Source organism: Bombina bombina, chromosome 7 (assembly GCF_027579735.1).
Source record: "Bombina bombina isolate aBomBom1 chromosome 7, aBomBom1.pri, whole genome shotgun sequence".
Lineage (NCBI taxonomy): Eukaryota > Metazoa > Chordata > Amphibia > Anura > Bombinatoridae > Bombina > Bombina bombina.
In genome coordinates this window covers 61,415,072-61,435,718 of record NC_069505.1, presented here as the reverse complement: position 1 = coordinate 61,435,718, position 20,647 = coordinate 61,415,072, and the positions used below count along the sequence as shown (strand labels likewise).

General features: G+C 37.5%; 1 long non-coding RNA gene across 1 annotated transcript in view; it reads left to right on the top strand.

Moving 5' to 3' along the window:
* Window positions 1–20,647, top strand: part of LOC128665891 (uncharacterized) — a 62,781-nt gene that overhangs the window by 39,983 nt on the left and 2,151 nt on the right. Inside the window, exons 6-7 of the long non-coding RNA XR_008403189.1 lie at window positions 6,453–6,520; window positions 15,488–15,654. This is a non-coding gene — a long non-coding RNA (uncharacterized LOC128665891). The remainder of the gene's footprint in view (window positions 1–6,452; window positions 6,521–15,487; window positions 15,655–20,647) is intronic.

The window sequence follows — 20,647 nt, the reverse complement described above, 5'->3', positions numbered from 1 at the left end:
AATATCAAGGGAGTTAATTTATGCAGCACCTGTTACAATGAGTTACAGCTGACCACATTAAGCCTGCACAGGTATATATGTAAGAGACTCCAGTGTATTCAGTATCATTTGCCTGAGGAAAAGGCGCGGTGAGCGCTTAGAAACGCGTAGCATTATACAACAGATGTCATTGTAGATCTGTGTATATATTCTTTTATCCTTTTTTTATAAAATATTTTTATACAACGATACTGGAGTTCTCTTTTTTATCATCCTGACGTCTATCCTTTCACACTCGAAATTCATCTCCAACTACAGCAGTACTGCTTGAGCGGTTATGTGCACTAGGACACTATAATATTCCTAGTACGCTACATTTGCACTACAGGGTGCAATACCCTCTGTGAGTATCCATTCGTAAGCATAAGCAGATATTCACCACTCGTCCACAATTGATCTGCACTAGGGGTCGCCCTCTTGTTTTCTCTCAATAATATAATATGCATCAGAATGTATTATACTTTATATTTGTACCGATTTTTGTATAGCAGGCATAAGAGGGCATAATGTCTAGAATTCATTATGAATATTATTGCATCACAAATCTTCCCTTTGTTTTTATCCAATCAGGGTACATCCTGTTGCTTTTAAAGGTGCACATGTGTTTAGTCTAGTAGCTATGATTATGACCTGATGCTCCTTGATGTGCTCCATGGATTCTTTTAATATGTTCCTGAATAAAGACTTCATTTTCTTTTAAACCGCTGACCGCAATCTGCATTTTCCTATTGCTGTGTGTGTATATATATATATATGTATATATGTATATACATATATATATATATACTGTATGTGTGTGTGTACATACAGAATGTATATATATGTGTATATATATATATGTGTGTGTGTATATATATATACAATACAATATGAAAGAAGGATTGAGCGAAAAATTATCAGTCAATCAAAGAGGGACATAGGCCGCACTTAGTTTACCAGAGTTTTATTACTATGTAGTTCAGAACAACCGTAAATCAGAACGTCTACCCTCCACCCTATTCCTTTAAAGTGGAATACACACCAACTAAAATATACAGGTATTAAGAACAGGCTGGCCAGCTATTCATTGAAATATATCTCACAGACTTGCATGCACCATATACACAGTATCCATATATACATAATATCAATATTGCAAATGTAACTGGGAGACAGGTATATAAAGAACTTAGTAAACAGAACTAGTCCATCGATTTATACGGGGCCCCAATGTTGCAGCTGTTATTAACAAGTAACTGTTCAGTTTCCAAGCTCTCAGTGTTTACACACGCTCTGGATCTGGACACAGTTTCTTAACTTTCCTTTTGTACAATGTAACAACTTGATTGCAAGATTTATGCTTGTGATTCCTTTTATGGTTAAACTTGTGTATATATATATGTGTGTGTGTGTGTATATATATATATATGTATGTGTGTGTGTGTGTGTGTGTGTGTATATATATAAATATATATATATACTGTATGTGTATATATCTATATATGTGTGTGTGTATATATATATATATATACAGTATCCCACAAAAGTGAGTACACCCCTCACATTTTTGTAAATATTTTATTATATCTTTTCATGTGACAACACTGAAGAAATGACACTTTACTACAATGTAAAGTAGTGAGTGTACAACCTGTTTAACAGTGTAAATTTGCTGTCCGCTCAAAATAACTCAACACACAACCATTAATGTCTAAACCATTGGCAACAAAATTGAGTACACCCCTAAGTCGAAATGTCCAAATTGGGCCCAAAGTGTCAATATTTTGTGTGGCCACCATTATTTTCAAGCACTGCCTTAACCCTCTTGGGCTTGGAGTTCACCAGAACTTCACAGGTTGCCACTGGAGTCCTCTTCCACTCCTCCATGACGACATCACAGAGCTGGTGGATGTTAGAGACCTTGCACTTCCCCACCTTCCGTTTGAAGATGCCCCACAGATGCTCAATAGGGTTTAGGTCTGAAAACATGCTTGGCCAGTCCATCACCTTTACCCTCAGCTTCTTTAGCAAGGCAGTGGTCATCTTGGAGGTGTGTTTGGGGTCGTTATCATGTTGGAATACTGCCCTGTGGCCCTGTCTCTGAAGGGAGGGGATCATGCTCTGCTTCAGTATGTCACAGGACATGTTGGCATTCATGGTTCCCTCAATGAACTGTAGCTCCCCAGTGCCGGCAGCACTCATGCAGGCCCAGACCATGACACTCCCACCACCATGCTTGACTGTAGGCAAGACACACTTGTCTTTGTACTCCTCACCTGGTTGCCGCCACACACGCTTGACACCATCTGGTCCAAATAAGTTTATCTTGGTCTTATCGGACCACAGGACATAGTTCCAGTAGTCCATGTCCTTAGTCTGCTTGTCTTCAGCAAACTGTTTGCGGGCTTTCTTGTGTATCATCTTTAGAAGAGGCTTTCTTCTGGGACGACAGCCATGCAGACTAATTTGATGCAGTGTGCGGCGTATGGTCTGAGCACTGACAGGCTGACCCCCCACCCCTTCAACCTCTGCAGCAATGCTGGCAGCACTCATACGTCTATTTCCCAAAGACAACCTCTGGATATGACGCTGAGCACTTGCACTCAACTTCTTTGGTCGACCATGGCGAGGCCTGTTCTGAGTGGAACCTGTCCTGTGAAACCGCTGTATGATCTTGCCCACTGTGCTGCAGCTCAGTTTCACAAATCTTTATTTGAGATCCTCAGAGACAGCTAGATTGCAAGTTTTGCGTTGCGGCTTTTAACGCTGAAAATATGGAATTTTCATTGTTAAAACAGCACCGCAGCTATTACAAGTGTTGTCGGTATAGGTGTACCGCACACCTTTTAGCCTGTACCGCAACGTCAGTCCCGCACACGTAAAAATTATGTTTTTTCATGGGATTCCTATAGCACCGGTATTATGAGTTTTGCGTTCTGGCTAAATAGTAAGCGGTACAGCCTAAAACGACAAGATCAGTACCGCCATCTAAAGTCAGCAGTTATGAGTTTTACGCTACAAAGCTGTAACATGAAGCTCATAACTAAAGTGTTACAAAGTAAAACTATTACGAGTCTGGCAGGTACAGGTGTACCGCTCACTTTTTTCCCGTGACTCGAACATACCGCAAATCCACTTACGTCAATTCCATATCCCATATTTTCAATGGGATTTTCCTTACGCCGATATTACGAGTCTTGGAAAAAGTGCGCGGTACAGCCTCTCCTGTCAAGACTTGTACCGCATTTAAAAGTCAATAGGTTTTATGGACTAACGCCGTAACATAAAACTCTTAACTAAAGTGCTAAAAAGTACACTAACACCCATAACTACCTATTAACCCCTAAACCAAGCCCCCCCCCACATTGCAAAATATATTAACCCCTAAACCACCGCACTCCCGCCTTGCAAACACTAGTTAAATTTTATTAACCCCTAATCTGCCGCCCCTAACATCGCCGACACCTACCTACATTTATTAACCCCTTATCTGCTGCCCCCAACATCGCCGCCACTATATTAAATGTATTAACCCCTAAGTCTAACCCTAACCCCCCTAACTTAAATATAATTTAAATAAATCTAAATAAAATTACTATTATTAACTAAATTATTCCTATTTAAAACTAAATACCTATAAAATAAACCTATAATAAACTAATAGTTACATTGTAGCTAGCTTAGGGTTTATTTTTATTTTACAGGCAACTTTGTATTTATTTTAACTAGGTAGAATAGTTATTAAATAGTTATTAACTATTTAATAGCTACCTAGCTAAAATAAGTACAAATTTACCTGTAAAATAAAACCTAACCTAAGTTACAATTACACCTAACACTACAGTATAATTAAATTAATTACCTAAATTAACTACAATTAATTACAATTAAATTAAATAAACTAAAGTACGAAAAAAACAAATACTAAATTACAGAAAATAATAAAATGATTACAAGTTTTTTAAACTAATTACACCTAATCTAATCCCCCTAATAAAATAAAAAAGCCCCCCCAAAATAAAAAAAATCCCTACCCTATACTAAATTACAAATAGCCCTTAAAAGGGCCTTTTGCGGGGCATTGCCCCAAAGTAATCAGCTCTTTTACCTGTAAAAAAAATACAATACCCCCCCCCCCAACATTAAAACCCACCACCCACACACCCAACCCTCCTCTAAAACTCACCCAATCCCCCCTTAATAAAACCTAACACTAACCCCTTGAAGATCACCCTACTTTGAGACGTTTTCACCCAACCGGGCATAAGTGTTCCTCCAGACGGGCAGAAGTCTTCATCCTATCCGGGCAGAAGAGGTCCTCCAGACGGGCAGAAGTCTTCATCCAGCCAGCATCTTCTATCTTCATCCATCTGGAGCGGAGCGGGTCCATCTTCAAGACATCCGAAGCGGAGCATCCTCTTTCAACGACATCCGACGACTAAATGACGGTACCTTTAAGTGACGTCATCCAAGATGGCGTCCCTTCAATTCCGATTGGCTGATAGAATTCTATCAGCCAATCGGAATTAAGGTAGAAAAAATCCTATTGGCTGATCCAATCAGCCAATAGGATTGGGCTCGCCTTCTATTGGCTGATTGGATGACGTCACTTAAAGGTACCGTCATTTAGTCGTTGGATGTCGTTGGAAGAGGATGCTCCACATCGGATGTCTTGAAGATGGACCCGCTCCGGATGGATGAAGATAGAAGATGCCGGCTGGATGAAGACTTCTGCCCTTCTGGAGGACCTCTTCTGCCCGGATAGGATGAAGACTTCTGCCCGTCTGGAGGACCTCTTCTGCCCGGATAGGGTGAAGACTTCTGCCCGTCTGGAGGACCACTTCTGCCCCGGTTGGGTGAAAACGTCTCAAGGTAGGGTGATCTTCAAGGGGTTAGTGTTAGGTTTTATTAAGGGGGGATTGGGAGGGTTTTAGAGTAGGGTTGGGTGTGTGGGTGGTGGGTTTTAATGTTGGGGGGGTATTGTATTTTTTTTACAGGTAAAAGAGCTGATTACTTTGGGGCAATGCCCCGCAAAAGGCCCTTTTAAGGGCTATTTGTAATTTAGTATAGGGTAGGGATTTTTTTTATTTTGGGGGGCTTTTTTAATTTTATTAGGGGGATTAGATTAGGTGTAATTAGTTTAAAAAAATTGTAATTTGCTGTAATTTAGTGTGGGGGGGGTTCGTACTTTAGTTTATTTAATTTAATTGTAATTAATTGTAGTTAATTTAGGTAATTAATTTAATTATAGTGTAGTGTTAGGTGTAATTGTAACTTAGGTTAGGTTTTATTTTACAGGTAAATTTTTACTTATTTTAGCTAGGTAGCTATTAAATAGTTAATAACTATTTAGTAACTATTCTACCTAGTTAAAATAAATACAAAGTTGCCTGTAAAATAAAAATAAACCCTAAGCTAGCTACAATGTAACTATTAGTTATATTGTAGCTATCTTAGGGTTTATTTTATAGGTAAGTATTTAGTTTTAAAGAGGAATAATGTAGTTAATAATAGTAATTTTATTTATATTTATTTAAATTATATTTAAGTTAGGGGGGTTAGGTTTAGGGTTAGACTTAGATTTAGAGATTAATAACTTTATTATAGTGGCGGCGACGTTGGGGGCGGCAGATTAGGGGTTAATAATTGTAGGTAGGTTGCAACGACATTGGGGCGGCAGATTAGAGGTTAATACCTATAATGTAGGTGTCGGCGATGTTGGGGGCGACAGATTAGGGGTTCATAAGTATAATGTAGGTGGCGGCGGTGTCTAGAGCGGCAGATTAGGAGTTAATGAGATTATGCAGGTGGCGACGATTTCGGGGGCGGCAGATTAGGGGTTAATAAGTGTAAGATTAGGGGTGTTTAGACTCGGGGTTCATGTTAGGGTGTTAGGTGTAAACATAAAAAGTATTTCCCCATAGGAATCAATGGGGCTGCGTTAGGAGCTGAACGCTTTTTTTTTTTTTGCAGGTTTTTTTTCAGCCGGATCTGCCCCATTGATTGCTATGGGTAAATCGTGCATGAGCACGTTTAGCCAGCTCACCGCTACCTTAAGCAGCGTTGGTATTGAGGTGAGATGTGGAGCTAAATTTTGCTCTCCACTCACTTTTCTGCGGCTAACGCCGGGTTTGTAAAAACCCGTAATACCAGCGTTGTTTGTAGGTGAGCGGTGAGCTTAAACTGCTTGTTAGCACCGCAAGCCTTACCGACAAAAACTTGTAATCTAGCCGTTAGTTTGTATTCTAGCTGATTGCATGACCACATATTTTGTTAACTTTACATAGGTCAAAACTTCATCATTAAAATGCACTTTTGAAAGCTGATTTTATTATTAATAAATTTATAAATATGTAATATTACATATTCAACTCTTAATATTCAACCTCTTGCATTATATTATGTAACAATGTTTCTTTTCAAATTTCTTATAGGACCACCACCACCACAACAAAAGAAAGCTAAAACACTTCTCAAAGTGTCACTCTGTGTTTAAGTCCAGGTAATTATTTTTATTGCAAAGCTTTAGAGCTTGGTGTAATATTACTTTTATTATTTTTACAGGTTGTAGATGCTTTGACTTGTAAAGATTATTATTAATACAAGGTACATAGTCTCAATTTGTACATGTCTAGGTTTAATATTCCATAATTTCTATATACGTTAATAACTTTGAAATAATCCTATTGGATGAAACATATGGAAGAGCAAAAAGGTTTAGAGAGGAAGAACTTATTTAGGAAAGGAGAGGATAACAAAATTGGATATAATAGTAAAAAGTGGAAGTTCCAGTTCATAACTAAATACATCCAGAGAGATTGAAAGGCTGTAAGAAAACATTGGCCTGTACTAATGCAGGATCCGGTCTTACATAAACGTGTTTCTGAAAGGTGCCAAGTGGTTTTTAGAAAGAATATGAACTTGAGAAATATGATTGGCCCCAGCAGAACTAATTGTGAATGTTGTGAACAATTCATCCTAATAGTCACACATTTGGCACAGGGGGAGATAATGTGATCAAATATAAAGGATCTGATTAATTGCAAATCTAAGTGTATTGTATATCTATTAGAGTGTCTGTGTGGGAAAATGTAAGAGGTCCCTAAAAACCAGGACTGAAGAACATCAGAGACCTAGGACCTATCTAAACTATATATCTTCTAAGTGTCTGATCTACACATAGGTAAGGAACGCACTTAGCTTTTGGTTTGAACACACAGGGATATCAATTTCCATCATATCTAACATCTCTTGGTAACTGCCCCCCTTATTTCACCAAGTATGGAAGAAACCACTTCCACCATTAGCAGCCTAAGGACTGACATATGGTCCGACATAAAACAAGCATTAAATAAAGATAATACCCATAATGATGGGACTATTATTGATATAGATGCCACTTTCAAAAATCTGGAGAAATGGTTAATTTCAGAAACGAAATACACTGCTGAAATTTCATTTCTCGAAAAGTATTTAGACTTGAATATTATCCCAAAAGGACTTTTGATTCATAAAAAAAAACTTTTAATATTGAAAATCCAGAATATTTGGAAAGATGGGAGAATACTATTTGAAAAACATCACAAAAACGCATGCAAATAATAATAGATTACAGACAGCAGTTACTCTCAAAATTAGATAAAGAAATTAAAGAGAAAGAAAATAAGGCGGAGTATATTAAAGGTTTGAATGTGTTTAAAACAAAACAAGAGCAACTGTGTTTAAAAATTAAGAGAACTGTAGATGATATTATAACTTAGAATACTAAAAAAATAAATAGAGCCTTAAATATTGAACATAAAGATGAGGAAACAAACATTCTCAATCCAAAAATGGAAAACACCACCTCACCTTTAGAGGAAGAGGGGAAAATGGAATAATTATAAAAACTACAGTAAGCCCAGAGAATCTAACACCAACAGATTTGATTATAATACAGAATATAATGGGGACTATATTGAATCAAGGAATAGTAGAATCTGGAATAAGACAGAGTATTATCCCAGAAACACTTCCCAATTCAAACATAATAACCAATATTATAGACAACATTTTAACCAATATCAAGTAGAATCTAACCACCCAATATAGAACATATAGGGATAGACTACCAACGTATATAGAAAGGAGAAATTATGTCAGATTTACACAATATGATAATAGGATAAATTAGACTCCAATAATAGATATAGAAGTTGGTACACTAGGTTCCCATATATAAGTCAGGGAGATCATATAGTGAGGCTCCCTCTAAGAATTATGGGAAATACAAACCTTTGACATACCAACAGTAATTGGAGGGAATTATAAAGCAACAACGAATAGATTTGTAAGTGTGGGAGAACACAGAGATGCTCAAACCCCTAAAAGACCATCCCATATAGGTGGGAACACAAAAAAGACACCACTGATATAAGGGACCATTTTTGGGGGTGGCAGGCAGTATGATCACAGACAGAAATGAACAGTCAATTAAGAGAAAAAACAGAACAAACAATTTGGGGGAGTCTTTATCAACAAAAAGATCAATAGAGGAAAGAGAGCAGGAGTAAAATTAAAACATATAAAGGAGAAACAAAATAAAGGGACATCTGCCCATTACTCAGTTTTAAGTTCCACACAACCCAAAGGGATATACAATCTGAGTAAAGCGACTCTGACACAGCAGGATAATCAAGTTTTAAATCTTGGTTTATCATATGCTCCATCTAGGGGTCTAGACAAATTTCAGACCTACACACATGGGAAAGACCTAATAAGGAAACTCACTGTTAAAAGGTATTTTGTTAAACTGCTCTTGAGAATACACATAATAATATAAGTTCAAATGGAAACAATCCCATTGCCCACAACACCAGATGGAGAAACAACAATTGTGATCATTTTCTCCACACTGACCTCAAACCCAAATCCATTTTTCCCCATCACACATAAAGGCCCATCCATTGAGACTTTTGAAAATGTATATAATGAGTATAAGAAATTGAACAACCACAAATTAAGAAAACATAATCAAAATCTCAGTAAGTCCCAATTGGAAACAATTAGTCAACTAGAGAGCAACAAAGATATTATAATCAAAACAGCCGAAAAAGGTGGGGGTATTGTGGTTTTGAACAAAGAAGACTATGTAAATGAGTCTAATCGGATTTCAGGAGATTCCCATACATAATTTATCTTGAAACAAGATCCAACTGAACTTTTTAAAATGAAACTAGATAATATGCTTACAAAAGCAAAGGAAGATGGTATTCGAAACTGTAAAGAACATAGATATATATTTATAACATATCTAAGAATACCAGTTTTCTACTACCTCCCAAAAATCCATAAGACTTTAGTCAACCCCCCAGGTAGGCCTATTATATCAGGGATCGGATCAAAAATGTGCCCTGAACAGAAAGAATTCATTTTAGAAAGTATACTATATATCTTGACACACAAATTTTTCCATAACAATGGGAAATTCTACAATCAAATATGTGGAACTGCCATGGGGACCAGGTTTATGCCTAGCTACGCAAACCTATATATGGGCAAGTGGGAACAGATATTTTGGGACTCATGCCCAGCTAGCGCATACCTGGCCCTCTATAAGAGATATATAGATTACATTTTAATAGTGTGGAAAGGATCCCTTGAGGACCTACAACACACTATCAATGTAATACAAACAAATGGGGAGTGTTTGCACACACACACCAAAGCAGCGCAATAAACCTGGAAGTTATAAATTGAATATCATATATAAAACATACCAATTGTTATTGTGTAAAATATAAATACAAATAACACAAAGTCCAGTGATGTAGATGCAAGGAAAGTTCTTTATACTTATTAAAAGATCCTATGAATAAAGCAAAGGATTCCAGCAGCTCCTCTTGAACAGGTGATTCCACAGACCTTGATTGTAAAACACGTTTTTTCTCTGAAATTAGAGAAGAGAGGAGCGCAGACTCAAATGCAGAGTAATAACAGTTTTAATATAACACACAAGACAAATGGCCACTCACAAGATAAAAGTTAAAATTCAGCATATGTGCAACAATAACACAAAAGACTTATCGTCTATCAATGTAATTAATAACACCATAATGAATCTCACTTTTACTTATGTGTATAGTCATGCCAGTATCCACTTTCTAGACCTCGCAAAAAACATACAAAATGGAATAGTAACAACCTCCACCTATTTTAAAGAGGTAGATTGCAGTGATTATATACATCAAACAAGCTGCCACCACGCAAAATGGAAGTCCAACATTCCTAAAGGCACACTTATGAGAATCCAGAAAAACTGCTCCCATCTAGAAAAATGGAGAGAGCAATCTATGATTCTCAAAGAGAGGTTTATTGAAAGGGGTTACGAAGAAAACACCATTAATGATGTTATGAAAGAAGTTGAGGGTATGAATAGAGTGTCACTTCTGACATACAGGCAAAAAACATACCACTGACACTAACACTATAGAAGTACCATGTATTACTGACTATAGCGAAAACAGATTCATCATAGAGAGAATTACCAGGAAATACTGGCACTTTCTAAAAGAAGGCAATATTATTAGTGATAAATTGAACACAACCCCCAAATTCATCTATAGAAGGACACACAACCTTAAAACAATTATAGCTCCCAGCATACCAATGAAACCTTTGAGAACACAAAAAGAACCATTGGGTAATAAACTCAAAGGTTTTTACCATGTCACATGTGTAAAGCCTGCAAACATGACCACAAATCCCACAGTTTTTCGTCATGGACAACTAAAGAATCCTTTTAAGTAAAGGAAATGATAAGTTGCCATGAGAAGAGAGTGATATATTTTAGTGTGGTTGCAGGCTTCAATACGTAGGACAAACATCAAGAAAACTGAGAGATAGGATACGTGAACATCTCCTTCAGATTACATGAAAGAAAGATGACATCCCCCTATACAGACATTTTAAAGAACAACACAATAGTAGCAGTAAGGGTCTGAAATATATGTAAACAATCAAAGAATTGGATAGGGTGAAAGTTTGAGAAACAACTTTTAAGAACAGAATCCAAATGGATTTTTCAATTAGATTGTAATTTTCCCAAAGGTATCAATAGTAACACTGAACTATTTAATGTGTTCTAACAGCAAACGCATAGTTTTAGAATACCTGATAAATAGATATTGGCATAGTTATTTTGTTCTTAAACCTTTGATAAAGATCCTTTAGTTTAATTTATCTTTAAGAATGCTTATTTGGTGTTGGCTACCTTACTGTAAGGCTAATACTGAACCTGCAGGAATAATCACTGACAATTGTTTTACATAATATTTAAAAAATATATCAGGACTTAGAATTAATTTGAAGAATACTTGTAATAACTAAATATTGGTTTTATATGCTCTACATGTATTAACATACGCCTAGATTTCAAGTTTTTCTGTAAAAACCTGCGTAGCTAACGCTGCTTTTTTCCCAGCGCACCCTTAAGACAACGCTGGAATTTAGAGTTGTCTGAGGGGCTGCGTTAGGCTCAGAAAAGGGAGCGTTGAGCCTAATTTAGCTCCACTTCAACCCTCAATACCAGCGTTGCTTACGGTAGCGGTAAGCTGGAAAAACGTGCTCGTGCACGATATCCCCGAGGAAACAATGGGGCAGTTTGGGCTTAAAAAAAACCTAACACCTGCAAAAAAGCAGCGTTCAGCTCCTAACGCAGCCCCATTGTTTCCTATGGGGAAACACTCTCTAAGTCTACACCTAACACCGTAACATGAACCCCGAGTCTAAACACCCTTAGCCTTACACTTATTAACCCCTAATCTGTCGCCCCCGCTATCGCTGACACCTGCATTATATTATTAACCCCTAATCTGCCGCTACGGACACCGCCGCAACCTACATTATCCCTATGAACCCCTAATCTGCTGCCCCTAACATCGCCGACCCCTATATTATATTTATTAACCCCTAATCTGCCCCCCCAATGTCGCCACTACCTTACCTACATTTATTAACCCCTAATCTGCCGACCGGACCTCGCCGCCACTATAATAAATGTATTAACCCCTAAACCGCCGCACTCCCGCCTCACAAACACTATAATAAATAGTATTAACCCCTAATCTGCCCTCCCTAACATCGCCGCCACCTACCTACAATTATTAACCCCTAATCTCCCGCCCGCACCGTTGCCGCTACTATAATAAAGTTATTAACCCCTAAACCTAACTCTAACCCTAACATAAATATAATTTAAATTAAACTAAATAATATTCCTAAAATTAACTAAATTAATCCTATTTAAAACTAAATACTTACCTATCAAATAAACCCTAATATAGCTACAATATAACTAATAATTACATTGTAGCTATTTTAGGATTTATATTTATTTTACAGGCAACTTTGTATTTATTTTAACTAGGTACAATAGCTATTAAATAGTTCATAACTATTTAATAGCTACCTAGTTAAAATAAGTACAAAATTACCTGTAAAATAAATCCTAACCTAAGTAACAAATACACCTAACACTACACTATCATTAAATTAATTTAATAAATTTGCCCCAAAGTAATCAGATCTTTTACCTGAAAATAAAAATACAATACCCACCCCCAACATTACAACCCACATACCCCTACTCTAACCCACCCAAACCCCCCGTAAAAAAAACCCCTGAAGATCTCCCTACCTTGAGTCGTCTTCACCCAGCCGAGCCGAATTCTTCATCCAAGGTGCGCAGAGGAGGTCCTTGATCCGGTAGAAGTCTTCATCCAAGCGGGGCAAGAAGAGGTCCTCCATCCGGTAGAAGTGTTCATCCAGGCGGCGTCTTCAATCTTCATCCATCCGGAGCGGAGCCATCTTCAAAGGAGCCAACGCGGAGCCATCCTCTTCAACCGACGACTTCCTGACAAATGAAGGTTCCTTTAAGGTACGTCATCCAAGATGGCGTCACTTCAATTCCGATTGGCTGATAGATTTCTATCAGCCAATCGGAATTAAGGTAGAAAAAATATGATTGGCTGATGCAATCAGCCAATCAGATTGAAGTTCAATCCAATTGGCTGATCCAATCAGCCAATCGTATTGAACTCGCATTCTATTGGCTGTTCTGATCTTGGATGAAGATTTCGGCTCGGCTGGGTGAAGACTACTCAAGGTAGGGAGATCCTCAGGGGGTTAGCGATAGGTTTTTTAAGGGGGGTTTGGGTGGGTTAGAGTAGGGGTATGTGGGTGGTGGGTTGTAATGTTGGGGGGGTATTGTATTTTTATTTTCAGGTAAAAGAGCTGATTACATTGGGGCAATGCCCCGCAAAAAGCCCTTTTAAGGGCTGGTAATAGAGCTGATTACTTTGGTAGTTTAGAATAGGGTAGGGCATTTTTTTATTTTGGGGGGATTTTTTATTTTATTAGGGGGCTTAGATTAGGTGTAATTAGTTTAAACTTCTTGTAATTCTTTTTTATTTTTTGTAATTTAGTGTTTGTTTTTTTTGTATTATAGAATAGTTTATTTTATTGTATTTTAATTTAGCTAATTGTAGGTATTTATTTAATTAATTTAATGATAGTGTAGTGTTAGGTGTATTTGTAACTTAGGTTAGGATTTATTTTACAGGTAATTTTGTACTTATTTTAACTAGGTAGCTATTAAATAGTTATGAACTATTTAATAGCTATTGTACCTAGTTAAAATAAATACAAAGTTGCCTGTAAAATAAATATAAATCCTAAAATAGCTACAATGTAATTATTAGTTATATTGTAGCTATATTAGGGTTTATTTGATAGGTAAGTATTTAGTTTTAAATTTAACTTAGTTAATTTTAGGAATATTATTTCGTTTCATTCAAATTATATTTATGTTAGGGGGGTGTTAGGGTTAGGTTTAGGGGTTAATAACTTTATTATAGTAGCGGCGACGGTGCGGGCGGGAGATTAGGGGTTAATAATTGTAGGTAGGTGGCGGCGATGTTAGGGAGGGCAGATTAGGGGTTAATACTATTTTTTATAGTGTTTGTGAGGCGGGAGTGCGGCGGTTTAGGGGTTAATACATTTATTATAGTGGCGGCGACGTCTGGTCGGCAGATTAGGGGTTAATAAGTGTAGTTAGGTAGCGGCGACGTTGGGGGGGGGCAGATTAGGGGTTAATAAATATACTATAGGGGTCGGCGATGTTAGGGGCAGCCGATTAGGGGTTTATAGGTATAATGTAGGTGGCGGCGGTGTCTGGTCGACAGATTAGGGGTTAAAAAATTTATTTTAGTGGCGGCGATGTGGGGGGGCCTCGGTTTAGGGGTACATAGGTAGTTTATGGGTGTTAGTGTACTTTATAGCACAGTAGTTAAGAACTTTATATTCACGCATTAAGCCATAAAGCTCTTAACTACTGACTTTTTTTGTCGGTAGGAGTCTTGTCGGTAGAGGGTCTACCGCTCACTTCTCCCAAGACTCCAAATACCGGCGTTAGGCAGATCCCATGAAAAGATAGGATGCGCAATTGGCGTAAGGGGATCTGCGGTAGCCTGGAGTCGCGGTGAGGAAGTGAGCGTTAGACCCTTTCCTGCCTGACTCTAAATACCAGCGGGCGGTAAAAAGCAGCGTTAGGACCCCTTAACACTGCTTTTGACGGCTAACGCCAAACTCTAAATCTAGGTGATAGAAAGTTAGGACATTTTAGAAAAGATTGGGAACCTGAGCCGACTCATAGTCATTATTTTTAGCTCTCATTTTAAGTCTAATTTTCAATTTTCTAATTTTAATTCTAATTTGTTTCTTTTTTAAATATGTCCCAATCCCGATATCGCATATTTCTACGTTATAAACTCTTGAATTTTTAATGTAATCTCATATTTTGACATTGTAAGTATATTTTGAGGTTTTAAAAATGTTTTGCATCTCCAATGCGATTTTAATACTCTTAGTTTAGATTTGATAACGATTTTCAAACTAATCACTTACGCCTAAATGCCGATTCTACTGTCTCATTTCTCCCTAAATAGGAATCATTGGTGGTGTAGTAGAGAATTAGATACACAATAGATTTGACATGGACCAAGATTATCAGGAAAATAGATACTTAGATGGTTTGTAATGATTGAAACTGAAAGTACTGTATTTTCCGATCCGTAAGTGACGACAGCTTGTAGTCCGGAACAACAAACCTTAGTTTGTCACAACCGGAAGTGATGTAACCTTTCCGGAAAGAAAATACCGGAAAACAATTGTATTTTGAGTTTGTGGCGCCAATATACAATACAATACTGATTGGATACTTTATCCTATTTAAGCCCAATTCTAGAAAGCTGTTATTAGTCTTGAAAAGGGCATTGTTATAGGCTGAAACGCATAGACATATTGTGACGAATTAATGGCTCAGGTTCTCAACATTACTACTATTTTCATTTAACATCCAGTAAGCATAATACTTTTGCACTCAAATATGATATATTGGCAATATTGCATTGTGTATTTTTGTTTTTCATAGAATAAACAGCTCACAGCGCTATCGAACTTTGGATATAGTGGATACCCAATATAGAGATTTGCACATATCTGGATATATATTACTTCCTGTTGGGAAGGAGAATATCCCACAAGTAATGGATGAACCCGTGGACTGGATACACCTTACAAGAGAAAGAAATTTATCAGGTAAGCATACATTTTGTTTTTATATATTTTTGGTGTATACCTATATATATAAACTATTTTTATTTTTTATCGACTCATAAGAAGGGACACTAACCTTTTTCTCACTTTGTTTCTCATGGAAGGACACAAATTTATATATCCTCATTGGAAGAATAATTAACATTATTATTTTTATTTTTTCTATGGATACAATTTTTTCTATAGACATTATCACTAACCATTATTATTTTCATTATACTTGCTGCTGTGTATAATATTAAGATAGGGTATAAGACACATAGTGTGTCAGCTAATGTTCTGGAAAATCATGAACAAGATGGTAGTGGATTGCAGGTCAAAACTATTGAACATGTGAAGAGAGTGGAGTGAGGGATGACAGATTGATAAGGTTGAGGCAGCGTGAGACCTACTGGATCCATAGGTTAGGTACCATAGAGCCAGTGGTTATGAATAGAGATATAAATCTTGCTGCATTCCTGGGAGACTAAAGACTGTGGTTTAGTAATCAGTAACAATTTAATTGAATACATCTGTATGTAGACAGCCTCAGTTTCACATATAGTACATGCATAGTATGACCACATTTTAGTTTTTATTCATTGGAGTGTCATTTTTATTTACTGGAGTATATATTTATAGGTTTGAGTATTATTACTTATATATAAAAAGGCATATGTTTTTAAGTTGATGAGATGGTTTTAAATGTGATATTTGAATATAGATTTTATTAATTGACAGGTCTTTTTACAGTATTTTGTTGATAACATAATTTATGTAAGAACTTACCTGATAAATTCATTTCTTTCATATTAGCAAGAGTCCATGAGCTAGTGACGTATGGGATATACATTCCTACCAGGAGGGGCAAAGTTTCCCAAACCTCAAAATGCCTACAAATACACCCCTCACCACACCCACAAATCAGTTTAACGAATAGCCAAGAAGTGGGGTGATAAGAAAAAAGTGCGAAAGCATAAAAAATAAGGAATTGGAATAATTGTGCTTTATACAAAAAAATCATAACCACCACAAAAAAGGGTGGGCCTCATGGACTCTTGCTAATATGAAAGAAATTAATTTATCAGGTAAGTTCTTACATAAATTATGTTTTCTTTCATGTAATTAGCAAGAGTCCATGAGCTAGTGACGTATGGGATAATGACTACCCAAGATGTGGATCTTTCCACGCAAGAGTCACTAGAGAGGGAGGGATAAAATAAAGACAGCCAATTCCTGCTGAAAATAATCCACACCCAAAATAAAGTTTAATGAAAACATAAGCAGAAGATTCAAACTGAAACCGCTGCCTGAAGTACTTTTCTACCAAAAACTGCTTCAGAAGAAGAAAACACATCAAAATGGTAGAATTTAGTAAAAGTATGCAAAGAGGACCAAGTTGCTGCTTTGCAAATCGGATCAACCGAAGCTTCATTCCTAAACGCCCAGGAAGTAGAAACTGACCTAGTAGAATGAGCTGTAATCCTTTGAGGCGGAGTTTTACCCGACTCGACATAGGCATGATGAATTAAAGATTTCAACCAAGATGCCAAAGAAATGGCAGAAGCTTTCTGGCCTTTTCTAGAACCGGAAAAGATAACAAATAGACTAGAAGTCTTTCGGAAAGACTTAGTAGCTTCAACATAATATTTCAAAGCTCTAACAACATCCAAAGAATGCAACGATTTCTCCTTAGAATTCTTAGGATTAGGACATAATGAAGGAACCACAATTTCTCTACTAATGTTGTTGGAATTCACAACCTTAGGTAAAAATTGAAAAGAAGTTCGCAACACCGCCTTATCCTGATGAAAAATCAGAAAAGGAGACTCACAAGAAAGAGCAGATAATTCAGAGACTCTTCTGGCAGAAGAGATCGCCAAAAGGAACAAAACTTTCCAAGAAAGTAATTTAATGTCCAATGAATGCATGGGTTCAAAAGGAGGAGCTTGAAGAGCCCCCAGAACCAAATTCAAACTCCAAGGAGGAGAAATTGACTTAATGACAGGTTTTATACGAACCAAAGCTTGTACAAAACAATGAATATCAGGAAGACTAGCAATCTTTCTGTGAAAAAGAACAGAAAGAGCAGAGATTTGTCCTTTCAAGGAACTTGCGGACAAACCCTTATCTAAACCATCCTGAAGAAACTGTAAAATTCTCGGAATTCTAAAAGAATGCCAAGAAAAATGATGAGAAAGACACCAAGAAATATAAGTCTTCCAGACTCTATAATATATCTCTCTAGATACAGATTTACGAGCCTGTAACATAGTATTAATCACAGAGTCAGAGAAACCTCTTTGACCAAGAATCAAGCGTTCAATCTCCATACCTTTAAATTTAAGGATTTGAGATCCTGATGGAAAAAAGGACCTTGTGACAGAAGGTCTGGTCTTAACGGAAGAGTCCACGGTTGGCAAGAGGCCATCCGGACAAGATCCGCATACCAAAACCTGTGAGGCCATGCCGGAGCTACCAGCAGAACAAACGAGCATTCCTTCAGAATCTTGGAGATTACTCTTGGAAGAAGAACTAGAGGCGGAAAGATATAGGCAGGATGATACTTCCAAGGAAGTGATAATGCATCCACTGCCTCCGCCTGAGGATCCCTGGATCTGGACAGATACCTGGGAAGTTTCCTGTTTAGATGAGACGCCATCAGATCTATTTCTGGAAGTTCCCACATTTGAACAATCTGAAGAAATACCTCTGGGTGAAGAGACCATTCGCCCGGATGCAACATTTGGCGACTGAGATAATCCGCTTCCCAATTGTCTATACCTGGGATATGAACCGCAGAGATTAGACAGGAGCTGGATTCCGCCCAAACCAGAATTCGAGATACTTCTTTCATAGCCAGAGGACTGTGAGTCCCTCCTTGATGATTGATGTATGCCACAGTTGTGACATTGTCTGTCTGAAAACAAATGAACGATTCTCTCTTCAGAAGAGGCCAAGACTGAAGAGCTCTGAAAATTGCACGGAGTTCCAAAATATTGATCGGTAATCTCACCTCCTGAGATTCCCAAACTCCTTGTGCCGTCAGAGATCCCCATACAGCTCCCCAACCTGTAAGACTTGCATCTGTTGAAATTACAGTCCAGGTCGGAAGAACAAAAGAAGCCCCCTGAATTAAACGATGGTGATCTGTCCACCACGTCAGAGAGTGTCGTACAATCGGTTTTAAAGATATTAATTGAGATATCTTTGTGTAATCCCTGCACCATTGATTAAGCATACAGAGCTGAAGAGGTCGCATGTGAAAACGAGCAAAGGGGATCGCGTCCGATGCAGCAGTCATAAGACCTAGAATTTCCATGCATAAGGCTACCGAAGGGAATGATTGCGACTGAAGGTTTCGACAAGCTGAAATCAATTTTAGACGTCTCTTGTCTGTCAAAGACAGAGTCATGAACACTGAATCTATCTGGAAACCCAGAAAGGTTACCCTTGTCTGAGGAATCAATGAACTTTTTAGTGAATTGATCCTCCAACCATGATCTTGAAGAAACAACACAAGTCGATTCGTATGAGATTCTGCTAAATGTAAAGACTGAGCAAGTACCAAGATATCGTCCAAATAAGGAAATACCACAATACCCTGTTCTCTGATTACAGACAGAAGGGCACCGAGAACCTTTGTAAAAATTCTTGGAGCTGTAGCTAGGCCAAACGGCAGAGCCACAAACTGGTAATGCTTGTCCAGGAAAGAGAATCTCAGGAACTGATAGTGATCTGGATGAATCGGAATATGCAGATATGCATCCTGTAAATCTATTGTGGACATATAATGCCCTTGCTGAACAAAAGGCAAGATAGTCCTTACAGTTACCATTTTGAATGTTGGTATCCTTACATAACGATTCAATATTTTTAGATCCAGAACTGGTCTGAAGGAGTTCTCCTTCTTTGGTACAATGAAGAGATTCGAATAAAACCCCAGCCCCTGTTCCAGAACTGGAACTGGCATAATTACTCCAGCCAACTCTAGATCTGAAACACATTTCAGAAATGCTTGAGCTTTCACTGGATTTACTGGGACACGGGAAAGAAAAAATCTCTTTGCAGGAGGTCTTATCTTGAAACCAATTCTGTACCCTTCTGAAACGATGTTCTGAATCCAAAGATTGTGAACAGAATTGAACCAAATTTCTTTGAAAAAACGTAACCTGCCCCCTACCAGCTGAGCTGGAATGAGGGCCGCACCTTCATGTGGACTTAGAAGCTGGCTTTGCTTTTCTAGAAGGCTTGGATTTATTCCAGACTGGAGATGGTTTCCAAACTGAAACTGCTCCTGAGGAAGAAGGATCAGGCTTTTGTTCTTTGTTGAAACGAAAGGAACGAAAACGATTATTAGCCCTGTTTTTACCCTTAGATTTTTTATCCTGTGATAAAAAAGTTCCTTTCCCACCAGTAACAGTTGAGATAATAGAATCCAACTGAGAACCAAATAATTTGTTACCCTGGAAAGAAAGGGAAAGTAGAGTTGATTTAGAAGACATATCAGCATTCCAAGTTTTAAGCCATAAAGCTCTTCTAGCTAAAATAGCTAGAGACATAAACCTGACATCAACTCTGATAATATAAAAAATGGCATCACAGATAAAATTATTAGCATGTTGAAGAAGAATAATAATATTATGAGAATCATGATCTGTTACTTGTTGCGCTAAAGTTTCCAACCAAAAAGTTGAAGCTGCAGCAACATCAGCCAATGATATAGCAGGTCTAAGAAGATTACCTGAACACAGATAAGCTTTTCTTAGAAAGGATTCAATTTTCCTATCTAAAGGATCCTTAAACGAAGTACCATCAGCCGTAGGAATAGTAGTACGTTTAGCAAGGGTAGAAATAGCCCCATCAACTTTAGGGATTTTGTCCCAAAATTCTAATCTGTCAGATGGCACAGGATATAATTGCTTAAAACGTTTAGAAGGAGTAAATGAATTACCCAAATTATTCCACTCTCTGGAAATTACTTCAGAAATAGCAC